This window comes from Oxyura jamaicensis, chromosome W, assembly GCF_011077185.1.
Source record: "Oxyura jamaicensis isolate SHBP4307 breed ruddy duck chromosome W, BPBGC_Ojam_1.0, whole genome shotgun sequence".
Taxonomy (NCBI): Eukaryota; Metazoa; Chordata; class Aves; order Anseriformes; family Anatidae; genus Oxyura; species Oxyura jamaicensis.
In genome coordinates this window covers 603,864-614,958 of record NC_048925.1, presented here as the reverse complement: position 1 = coordinate 614,958, position 11,095 = coordinate 603,864, and the positions used below count along the sequence as shown (strand labels likewise).

The following is an 11,095-nucleotide window of genomic DNA, read 5'->3' as shown; positions in this document are numbered from 1 at the left end:
ATTATTTCAGAAATGGGTTGCCCAGGGAGGTGGTGGAGTCATCATCCCTGGGTGTGTTTAAGGTAATGTTGGACGCGGTGCTTAGGGACATGGTTTAATGGGTGATATTGGTGGTAGGGGGATGGTTGGGCCATATAATATTGAAGGGTTTTTCCAACCTTAATGATTCTATGATTCCCGTTGTTCCAGGACATTCTGGATCAGTCCATGGCAAATGGTAGGGCTGTGTTTCCACCCCTGGGTCAGTTGATTCCAGGTGTACTGGACACTCCTCCAAGTGAGGAGGACAAAAATTCAAGGACTGCTTGAATTTTTATTCGTTTTTACTTTTCTGTGGTAAGTTTGTCTATTCACAGAAGGATGTTACGTGGGTATTTCCTGAAGTTCTTTTTTTCTTCAGATTTTGGCTGCTGGCTTTCCTTTTTTTATTTTAATCAGAAATTAATGTTTATTTTTCCTTTGAGTTGTCTTGGGTTAAGACGTGTAGGTTGTGTTAAGTGAGCTTACTAAGTTAAGATTTCCATGTGGTATCTGGATTCTAAGGAGTTTGGGATGTTATCTTTCAGAATATTTTTTCTATTTTTTTAGGTCTCTGGATGGCAAACTCTGAAAAGAAATGCAGTTTTAAGAGGTATGCCTCATGTAGCCCAAACTATTCCTGACTAGAATATACACTAATGATAAAGCTTGTGTGTGGGATCTCTTTTGCTTCTCTTCTGTTTCTGTGAGTCTATTCTATAAAAAGTTTTCAGTGCTGGAATCTCTGAAAGCTGCTTCTTCAAAGCTGCCTTGTCAGTGACATAACTTTACTGAAGATGTCTGTAATATACTGCTTACCTTTCTGGTTGATAACTTTAACAGGACATTACCTTGGTAAATAAAGTATAGCATGAATGGCGATACTTTATCTGACACATACCTACCCCCTTCCATCCACTCCTCCTGTGGATTTTCTTTAAGTTTGGGAGTATACTCCAAAGACTTTTGTAGTTTCCCCTATTCCCTTCCTCCCTTGGGCTATCAGGCACCAACACTGTTCCAAGCCTCAGTGTGTTGTAACATTATCCATCGCTAGTAAAACTGCAGCAGCAGCAGCCGTTGCCACTTGCTGAGAGGAACGTGAGGCTTGTGAGGATCTCTGAGAAGGTTTCTGAGTCCTGACACTCTCAGGTTGTGTGTATGAAGGCACTTACTGGCAAGCGATCGGTTCTGTGAGATGGGCGGGTGAGAGTTAGGCAGTGCTGGCTGACGACGTGGCCAGTTCAAATGTCAGGAAGCCACATGTAACCCACCCTTAGGGAGTGCCAGCGACCAGGGTGTGCAAGCAGGAAGTGGTGCAGCAGTTGTGTGGCAGGGCACGTGCACTCTGCCAGTAAGTGGGCTGCCATCTCCTCTCACCAGCAGACTTATGCTGCAGCCTTGAGGGTCTCTCCAGCCCATTGCAGCACCCCCGGGGCAGCTGATTGCAGGTATATTGGACTCCCCTCCAAGTAAAAGCAAACTGTGGCCTGCACTCTGCTGCTAGAGGGATAGAGAAAAATGCATTAGCGATATTAGTTGTGGCGTACCACTTGGCTGCCTTTGATTCCAGTTCGTACTAGAGTTCTAGCATGTCTGGCACTGCAGCACTCAGTGGTGGTGTGACCGTTCAGGCCACGATAGTCCACCATTAGCCTCCACTCACCATTAGACTTTCGCACTGGCCATATGGGACTATTAAAAGGTGAATAAGTCTTGCTGATCACTCCTTGGCTCTCCAGTTGACCAATTAGCTCATGGATGGGAATCAGGGAGTCTCGGTTGGTGCGATATTGCCACCGGTGCACAGTTGTGGTAGCGATTGGCACTTGCTGTTCTTCGACCCTCAGCAACCCCACAACAAAAGGGTCCTCTGAGAGACCGGCCAAGGTAGACAACGGTTTAATGTCCTTTGTCTCTAAGGCAGCTATGCCAAAAGCCCTTTTGGGTCCTTGAAATATCCTCTCCTGAGGTAGTCTATGCCAAGGATGCACGGAGCATCTGGGCCAGTCACAATACGGTGCTTTTGCCACTCATTCCCAGTTAGACTCACTTCAGCCTCCAATACAGTTAACTGCTGGGATCCCCCCCTCACTCCATAAATACTGATGGGCTCTGGCCCTTTATAGCTTGATGGCATTACAGTACATTGTGCACCGGTGTCTACTAAAGCCTTATACTTCTGTGCCTCTGAAGTGCCAGGCCATCGAATCCACACAGTCCAATAAACTCAATTGTCTCTTTCCTCTCGCTGGAGGCAGGACCCTTCTAATCCTGGTCAGAATCTTTGTTTCTGTGTTTATATGACTGCCCGCTGGAAGTTGGAGCAGCAAACTTTTCAGAGAACCCCTTTTTCCCGATTGTTTTCTTTTGCAACTCACGTACCCATGCCTCTAGGGTCGAGGTAGATTTTCCATCCCATTTTCTCATGTCCTCTCCATGGTCACGTAGGTAAAACCACTAGACGGCACGATGTTTGTACCCACCATATCGTTTTCCTTGCGCGGATGAACGCTTACCCCTGATAGCTGAGACACTGGTTTGTACAGGTGGGGAGGAAAATAATCTCTCTTCAAGTTGGTGGAACTTTTCAGAGAGTTTCTCCAAAGTATTCTCTTTTAGTTGGTGGACCCTGGTTTGTTCAGGTGGGGAGGAAGATAAATTCTCTTTAAGTTAGTGGAAATCTTCAGAAAGTTTCTCCACAGCTGAGACACAGGCCTGTAATGAAGAGGAGAGACATTCTTCGTACTGCCGGAGTTGTTTAGCCATATCACCCACTGTGGGTTCCTCATCCTCTTTCCAGGCCATTATTGCCAATGAGCTGGCATATGATGATGGTGCACTCCGTACAAACTTCCGCCACATGGGTCGAGTACACCTGACGTCATCTGGATCTGTGGATATTTGTCCGTTGTCTAGGCCCTCATAAATCACCTCCCATACGGTTAATTCCCTCAGGTACTGGATTCCCTTCTCCATAGTGGTCCGCTTGCCTGGTAGACATACAAGTTCTTTCTTGAAGGGATACCTTTCCCTCACAGCTGACAGATGTCTCCAGAGGGTGAAGATTTGTGCTCCTTTTCCAGTTATTTTGTCAATGTCTGCGTCCCTAGCAAGGGATCCCAGCTGCCTGGCTTCCCTGTCCTCTAATTCCAGACTATTGGCTCCGCTGTCCCAGCTCCGGAGCAGCCAGATGACAAGGTGCTCACCTGGACAATGACTAAAATCTTTTTGCATAGCTTGTAGCTCACGCTGGTATAGGTTTTGGGTAATTGCTGTTGATTTTTCGACATCCTCATCTTCATCCTCCGGCATCTTTGATGGCCCAGCCTCATCTTCTCTATACCTAGACCTAGCAGAAGACTCTGTGCATTCTAAATGACCTGAATCGCTATACCATTTTTTCACTTTGTCTGCAAGGGCAACTTACACTGCTACAGCTCGTTTTTCTGATGCAGCCACAGGGTCTGCCACAGGGGTTGGAATACCCTGTGCAGGGGCATCCTGCACTGCTACAGCTCGTTTCTCTGACCCAGCCACAGGGCCTGCCACAGGGGTTGGAATACCCTGTGCAGGGGCAACTTGCACTGCTACAGATCATTTCTCTGGCACAGCCACAGGAGCTGGAGCAGCTGCAGGAGCTGGAGCGGTTGCAGGAGCTGGAGCGGTTGCAGGAGCTGGAATGGCTGCAGGAGCTGGAGCGGCTGCAGGAGCTGGAACTGGAGCGGCTGCAGGAGCTGGAACGGCTGCAGGAGCTGGAGCGGCTGTAGGGGCTAGAGTGGCTGCGGGAGCTGGAGCAGCTGTGGGAGCTGGAGAGGCTGCAGGGTCCATCGTAGGGGTTGGTATGGCCGTTGAGCCTGTCACAGGACTTGGAGTGGCCGCAGGGTCTGTCACTGGGTTGATAGTAGCATCAATTGCAGCTCGATAGGCATAGGCCAGGCCCCAGCACGCTACAGTGAGTTGTGTCACTTTGGAACTGCCAGAGTAATGACACCCTTTTTTCAAGCATTCTACCAGTTTTTTGGGGTTGTGCAGTTGTTCAGGGGTGAATTTCCAAAGCACTGGAGGTGCCCACTGCTCTAGCCACCTGCCCATATCCTCCCACACTCCCTGCCACTCACAACTATCCCGCCTCAGGACAGATCTCTGCATGAGATTCCTAAGTAGTTGTTTAACCTTAAACAAAACCTGAAGCGCATTCAGGAGACATAACAACAAGAACATGCTGGTCTGAGTATCCCAAGGATATTCAGCATCTTGGAGAACTATCATAACTAGCTCGGGGGATAAGAGGCTGGTGAAGGAGAAAGGGTAGAGTGAACAAGTAGGGAAAAATATCTTCCCCTGTCCCCTCCACAGATTGGCTCCCTGACAAAAAAAGGCAGTAGGTGTAATTGTTAATAGTTTCCAAGATATAGTTTCCAAAGTATATAGTCGATGCCAGTGCTAAGTACAAATACCAGGTTAGAGTCATGACCAGATATTTCATCATATCATAAGCCATTGTTACACCACACAGTACCATAATGATCTTAAACCAGAGCCTGGAAAGGATAAACAGCATGACAGGGAGCACATACAGGAAGTAACATGCTATAAAACTCAATTTGGAATACAGGCACAGCAGAATTGAGATTAAAGCAATCAACATTGTGACTAACAACTATTAAGCAGGTCTAATACTTATACCTATTTTAGTTTAACACACTCTGGTCAGATCTGTCATTATCTGAACCCTATGTGCCCCACACTGGGCGCCAAAAAGGACTGTTGTGGTTCAACCCAGCCGGCAGCTAAACACCACACAGCCGTTCGCTCACCCTCCTGCCTCCCTCTCTGGGATAGGGGAGAGAAACGAGAAAATGAAGCCTGAGAGTTGAGATACAGTTTATTAAGACAGGAAAATAATAATAACAATTAATAATAATAATAATAATAGTACTACTATAAATAATGTGTACGAAACAAGTGATGCACAATGCAATTGCTCACCACCCGCTAACCGATGCCCAGCCCAACCCCGAGCAGCCGGCCCCCCCACCCCGGCTAGCCACCCCTATATATTGTTTAGCATGATGTCAGATGGTATGGAATACCCCTCTGGCCAGTTGGGGTCAGCTGTCCTAGGTCTGTCCCCTCCCAGTTCTTGCTGCACCCCTAGCCTGCCCGCTGGCAGGACAGAGCAAGGAGCTGAAAAGTCCTTGGCTTAGTGTAAGCACTGCTCTGCAACAATTAAAACATCAGCATGTTATCACCACTCTTCTCATCCTAATCCAAAATTTAGCACCCTACCAGCTACTAGGAGGAAAATTAACTCTGTCCTAACTGAAACCAGGACAAGGTGCAACCTCCTTCAGGTCACATCCACCTGGTCAGCTGTGTGCTCTCCACAGTCTGCAGTGTGGAAATCTGTTTTGCCATGGTACACCATGGGCTGCAGGGGGACAACCTGATCCACCATGGTCCTTTCCACTGGCCGCAGGGGAACATTTGCTCCGGCATCTGGAGCACCTCCTTCCCCTCCTCCTTCACGGACTTTGGTGTCTGCAGGGTTGTTTTTCACTCCTCTCTCTCCCAGCTGCTGTGCAGCAGTTTTTTCCCTTGCTTAAATGTGCTCTCACAGAAGCGCAACCAATATTGTTTATTGTCTTGGCTCTGGCAAGTGGCGGGTCCCTTTGGAGCTGGCTTAAACTGGATCCCGTCTCACATGGGGAGCTTCTGGATTCTTCTCTAAGTAGCCACCCCTACAGCCCCCCCTACCAAAATCTTGGCACAAACACCCAATACAGTCACTCAGATAAAACCATAGGGTGCCGGGTGCTGTGCGTCCCTCGAGCAGCAAAATGTTGGATGTGGTGCTTAGGGACAAGGTTTAATGGGTGATATTGGTGGTTGGTGAGATGGTTGGGCCATATAATATTGGAGGTTTTTTCCAACCTTAATGATTCTATGATTCCCATTGTTCCAGGACATTCTGGATCAGTCCATGGCAAATGGTAGGGCTGTGTTTCCACCCCTGGGTCAGTTGATTCCAGGTGTACTGGACACTCCTCCAAGTGAAAGCACACTGTGGCCTGCATGCTGCTGCCAGAGGGATGGAGAAAAATGCATTAGCAATATCAATTGTAGCATAACACTTGGCTGCCTTTGACACTAGTTTCTATTCTGTAGTAAGTTCTGTAATGCCTGGTAAAGCAGCACTCAGCAATGATGTGACTTCATATAGGCCAGGATAGTCAACCGTTAGCCTCCACTCTGTTAGATGTTCACACTGGCCATATGGGTCTATTAAAGGGTGAGAGAGTCTTGCTGATCACTCCTTGGCTGTCCAGTCAATGAACCAGCTCATGGATGGGAATCAGGGAGTTGGTGCGATATTGGCACCAGTACACCATTGTGATAGCAATTGGCACTTGCTGTTCTTCGACCCTCAGCAACCCCACAACAAAAGGGTCCTCTGAGAGACCGGGCAAGGTAGACAATGGTTTAATGTCCTCTGTCTCTAAGGCAGCTATGCCAAAAGCCCTTTTGGATCCTTGAAATATCCTTTTCTGAGGTAGTCTATGTCAAGGATGCACAGAGCATCTGGGCCAGTCACAATACGGTGTTTTTGTCACTCATTCCCAGGTAGACTCACTTCAGCCTTCAATACAGTTAACTGCTCAGATCCCCTTATCACTCCAGAAATACAGATGGGCTCTGCCCCTTGGTAGCCTGATAGCATCAGGGTACACTGTGCGTCGGTGTCCACTAGAGTGTTGTACTCCTGCGGGTCCAATGTGCCAGGCCATCAGATTCACAGAGTCCCATAAATCCAGTTGTCCCTTTCCTCTGCCTGGCTGGAGGCAGGGCCCCTCTAGTCCTGGTTGAAGTATCTGTCAATTAATTCTTGCAAATGTGAAGCAGAGGTCCCTTCATCAGGGTCAGGAGAAGCATCAGCCCTTCTACTCCCTCTAGGGGACTGCCCAACAGAAACCAGAACAGTAATTTTCCTCGGAGACCACATTTTGCTGCTGTATTTCCTTGAAGTTCACATACCTGAGCTGCAAGGGTTGAGGTAGGTTCACCATCCCACTTCCTCATATCTTCCCTGTGGTCACTCAGATAAAACCACAGGGTGCCACATGAAGTACATCCCAGGTACTCTCTCCTTTGAGCAGGAAAGTGCTGACTCTTAATGGCTGAGATACTGCTCCATCTGGGTGAGGAGGAAGATATATGTTCTTCAAGGTGGTGGACCTCTTGGGACAATTTCTCCACATCCAAAATACAAGCCTGTGGTGAGGCAGAAAGATTTTCTTCATATTGCTGAAGCTGAATACAACATCCACTGTTGGTCTCAGCCCATGAGTCCAATTCATTGCTGCCAGCATGCTGGAGTGTGATGAGGGTGTACTTTGACCACATGGACCGCGTACACTGGATTTCATCGGGATCTTTGGGTGCCTGGTCATTGTCCAAATCACTATAAACCATCTCCAGCACAGCTAATTCCCTCAAGTGCTGGAGACCTTTGTCCATGGTGGTCTGCTTGTCTAGTTGATATACAATGTCTTCCTTGTAGGGATACCTTTCTTTCGCACCTGGCAGGAGTCGCCTCCAGAGGCTGAGAACCTGTGCCTCTCACAATTTCTCTGTCAGTGACCCTTTCCATAACGAGACATCCCAGCTGCTTAGCTTCCTTGCCTTCTAGTTCCTGGCTACTGGCCCCAGTGTCCCAGTGTCGAAGCAGCCAGGTGAGAATGTGCTCACCTGGGTGATGGCTGAAATTCCTTCATATATCTCCCAACTCACTCAGGGACAGGGATCAGGTGGTTTCTGACTCATTTATGATTTCTGTCTCTTCTTCCTGCTGTCTTTGTGATGGCTCTGCTTTAAAGCTGCCTGCCTCTTCTACTTCTCCCTCCTCAAACTTCCTAGGAGGAATTTCTTCCCTTACTAAAGGAGCTGATTTACGTTTCCATTGCCTTGTCTTGACTCTGGGGGGCGACTGATACCATCGATGGTTGGCCCTCTGGTTTAGCCACAGTGTGTGTTATCTGGTCATCAGATTCAGAGACCTCCTCCTCCGCTTGAGGGTGCTGGGTAGTGTTAACTACCATGTGATAGGCGTAGGCCAGGCCCCAGCACAGTGCAGCAAGCTGTAGTTCTCCGGCATTGCCAGGGTCAGGGCATACGTCTTTTCAACATTCTATCAGTTTTTTTTTTAGGATTTCACACTTTTTCAGGGGTGAAGTTCAAAACCATGGGAGGAGACCACTGCGACATGTACTTGCCCATATCCTCCTACACACCTTGCCACCCACCACCACACTGTCTCAGGGCAGATTGTGGTATTCTTAACTAGTTGTTTAACCTTAGGAAATAAAAAAAAAAAAAAAAAAAAAAAAAAAAAAAAAAAAAAAGAAACACATTCTGGACACCTAGCCATAGGATTATGTTAGTTACCCACGGATGTTCACAATACTCAAAAGCTGCTGTAATTAGCCCACAGGGTAACATTCCCAATATCATTAACAAACTGACTTCCAGAGGCGGAAGAAAAATAGAGCATAGTTCTTAATATTCTGGAAGAAATAGTTTCCAAAGGACAGAGATGATAACAGTGCAGGGCCTGAATACCAAATTAGGTTCAAGGCCAATGCTTTACAGCACAGCGAGCTGAAAAAAACAACAACAGCCTTTAACAAATTCTCTGACTGGATATAGAGCAGAACAGAGAACATGGCACAGATCACATAAAACAGGATCACACAGAAAAATATTGACAGCAAACCAGAAAACATGGTGACTAGCAACTAAGTATGATAATCACTTCACTCTTTTCTTCTGGTCTTGGGGGCTTGGGATTCCTGAAGGCCAGTCATGTTGGTAAAGACAGGCAAAGAAGGCATTGAGTATCTCAGCCTTTTCTGTGTCTCTTTTCACTAGTTCCCCTTCCCAGATTCAATTCCAGGTTTTCACTGGCTTTTGGAAACCCATCCCAGGAAGATCAGTCAGAATCTCTATACTCTTCCTGAGTCTCCTGCCCTTGCATCTACCTCTTGTATTCTTCCTTTTTATGTCTGAGTTGAGTTAGGAGCTCCTTGCTCATCCATGCAGGCCTCCTGCTGCCTTTGCTTGCTTTCCTACTTGTAGGGATAGAACTTTCTTGAGTTTGTAGGATGTGATCCTTGAATAACAACCAGCTCTCCTGGACCCTTCTTCTTTCCAGGACTGTATCCCATGGGATTCTTCTAAGCAGATCTCTGAAGAGGTCAAAGTTGGCTTTTATTACACTCTTTGTGATAGATGTTAATGCGGGGTTAATTTAGGGTTCTGAGACTGTTAACTAGGCACTAAAGTCAGATGAAACTTTTTAAAGACTATTGAAATGTCTAAACATAAATCTATCTTGATGCTTTTATAGGAACCCATAACTCGAAGGATTACCTATTTTGTTTAGTTGATCGATAAACATAAAACTAATAATATTTCACATGGAATTTCTAAATAAATAAAGTCTTTAATAAATGTTTATTTCACTACTGGTAACGTTGAAATAACTTTCAGCAAACCAACACAAGTCTGAGAGTGTATTTATAACTGTATAAGTGAAATTAAGATTGCTTAACACTAGAGTTTTGGGGTTTATTTTTAGTATGCCTTTATGATGATGTGTGGTGTCAAAATAGTTCCAACTTTAATAGCTTTGTAATTCTTGTGTTGGCACTGTTTGCTTCTAATCTTTTAATTAGGCATAATTCAAAAGCTTTTCCCCTACACAGTACATTTACACAGTATACTTCTGTGTGTGTATGGTTACAGGAAAATACATTTGTGGTAGTTTTATAAAATGTGGTTTATTTTATATGATGTAAATGATTGAACATTTGGTTGGTAGGTCATAGAATGCTGGTACTTACTTAACCAGAACAGACCTGTGGTTCAAGTAACCCAGTATCTTTCCTGAGGTGATAGCTGTTTACAGATGACAAACAGGAATGTGCAAGAAATCCTGTGTTAAACATCTACTAACATGGGGAGTTTCTACCTAGGTATTGGTAATGGTACCTTTGTATCTTGGAGCATCACTGCTTAACTTTCATAAATACATTAGTGTGGTGGGTTGACCACCGTTAACAACCACCCAGCCTCTCACTCACTCCCCTTTTCCAGGGGACAAGGAAGTGAAAATAGACAGAAGTCAAGAAGACCCATGGCTCGAGATAATGACAGTTTTATAAAGAAAGCCAAAGCTGTGGGCACAAGCAAATCAAAAAGAGGAATTAATTCACTACTTTCCACTGGCAGGCAGATGCCCAGCCACTTCCTGGAAAGCAGGGCCTTAGCATGCATAATGGTTGCTTGCTAAAACAAGATCCATAATCTCAAATGTCCCCCCTTTCTACTCTTTTCTCTGAACTTTTATTGATGAGCATTATGTCATATGGTATGGAATATCATAGAATCGTAGAATCACAGAAAGGCTTGGGTTGGAAGGGACCTTAAAGATCATGTAGTTCTAAACCCCGCTGCCATGGGCAGAGATGCCAACCACTAGATCAGGTTGGCCAGGGCCTCATCCAACATGTCTTGAACACCTCCAGGGATGGGGCATCCACACCTTCTCTGGGCAACCTGTTCCAGTACCTTACCACCCTCTGAGTGAAGAATTTCCTCTTAACATCTAATCTAAATCTCTTATCTTTTAGTTTAAAATTGTTCCTCCTTGTCCTATCACTATCTTCCCATGTAAAAAGTCGCTCTCCATCTTTTTATAGGCCCCCTTTAAGTACTGAAAAGCTGCAATGAGGTTTCCACGGAGCCTTCTCTTCTCCAGGCTGAACGTCCCCAGCTCTCTCATCCTTTCTTCATAGGACAGGTGTTAAAGCCCTCTGATCATCTTGTAGCCCTCAACTGGACTTGCTCTAACAGGTCTACGTCTTTCTTGTGCTGGGGGCCCCAGACCTGGACGCAGTACTCCAAGGGGGGCCTCACAAGGACAGAGTAGAGGGGCATAATCACCTCCCTCGACCTGCTGGCCACGTCTCTTTTGATGCAGCCCAGGATGCAGTTCGTCTTCTGGGATGCAAGC

The 11,095-nt window shown here is 46.2% G+C and overlaps 1 protein-coding gene across 2 annotated transcripts in view; it reads left to right on the top strand.

Annotated features, from left to right (window-relative positions):
- Positions 1 to 200: 200 nt before the first annotated feature.
- Positions 201 to 11,095, top strand: part of LOC118155644 (polycomb group RING finger protein 3-like) — a 60,538-nt gene continuing 49,643 nt past the window's right edge. Inside the window, exons 1-2 of one of the 2 annotated variants that reach the window (XM_035309031.1) lie at positions 201 to 336; positions 589 to 631. The gene's annotated coding sequence lies outside the window, so the exon portion shown is untranslated. Of the gene's footprint in view, positions 337 to 588; positions 632 to 11,095 lie in introns of those variants that run through there. The other variant, XM_035309030.1, reaches the window with a different exon arrangement.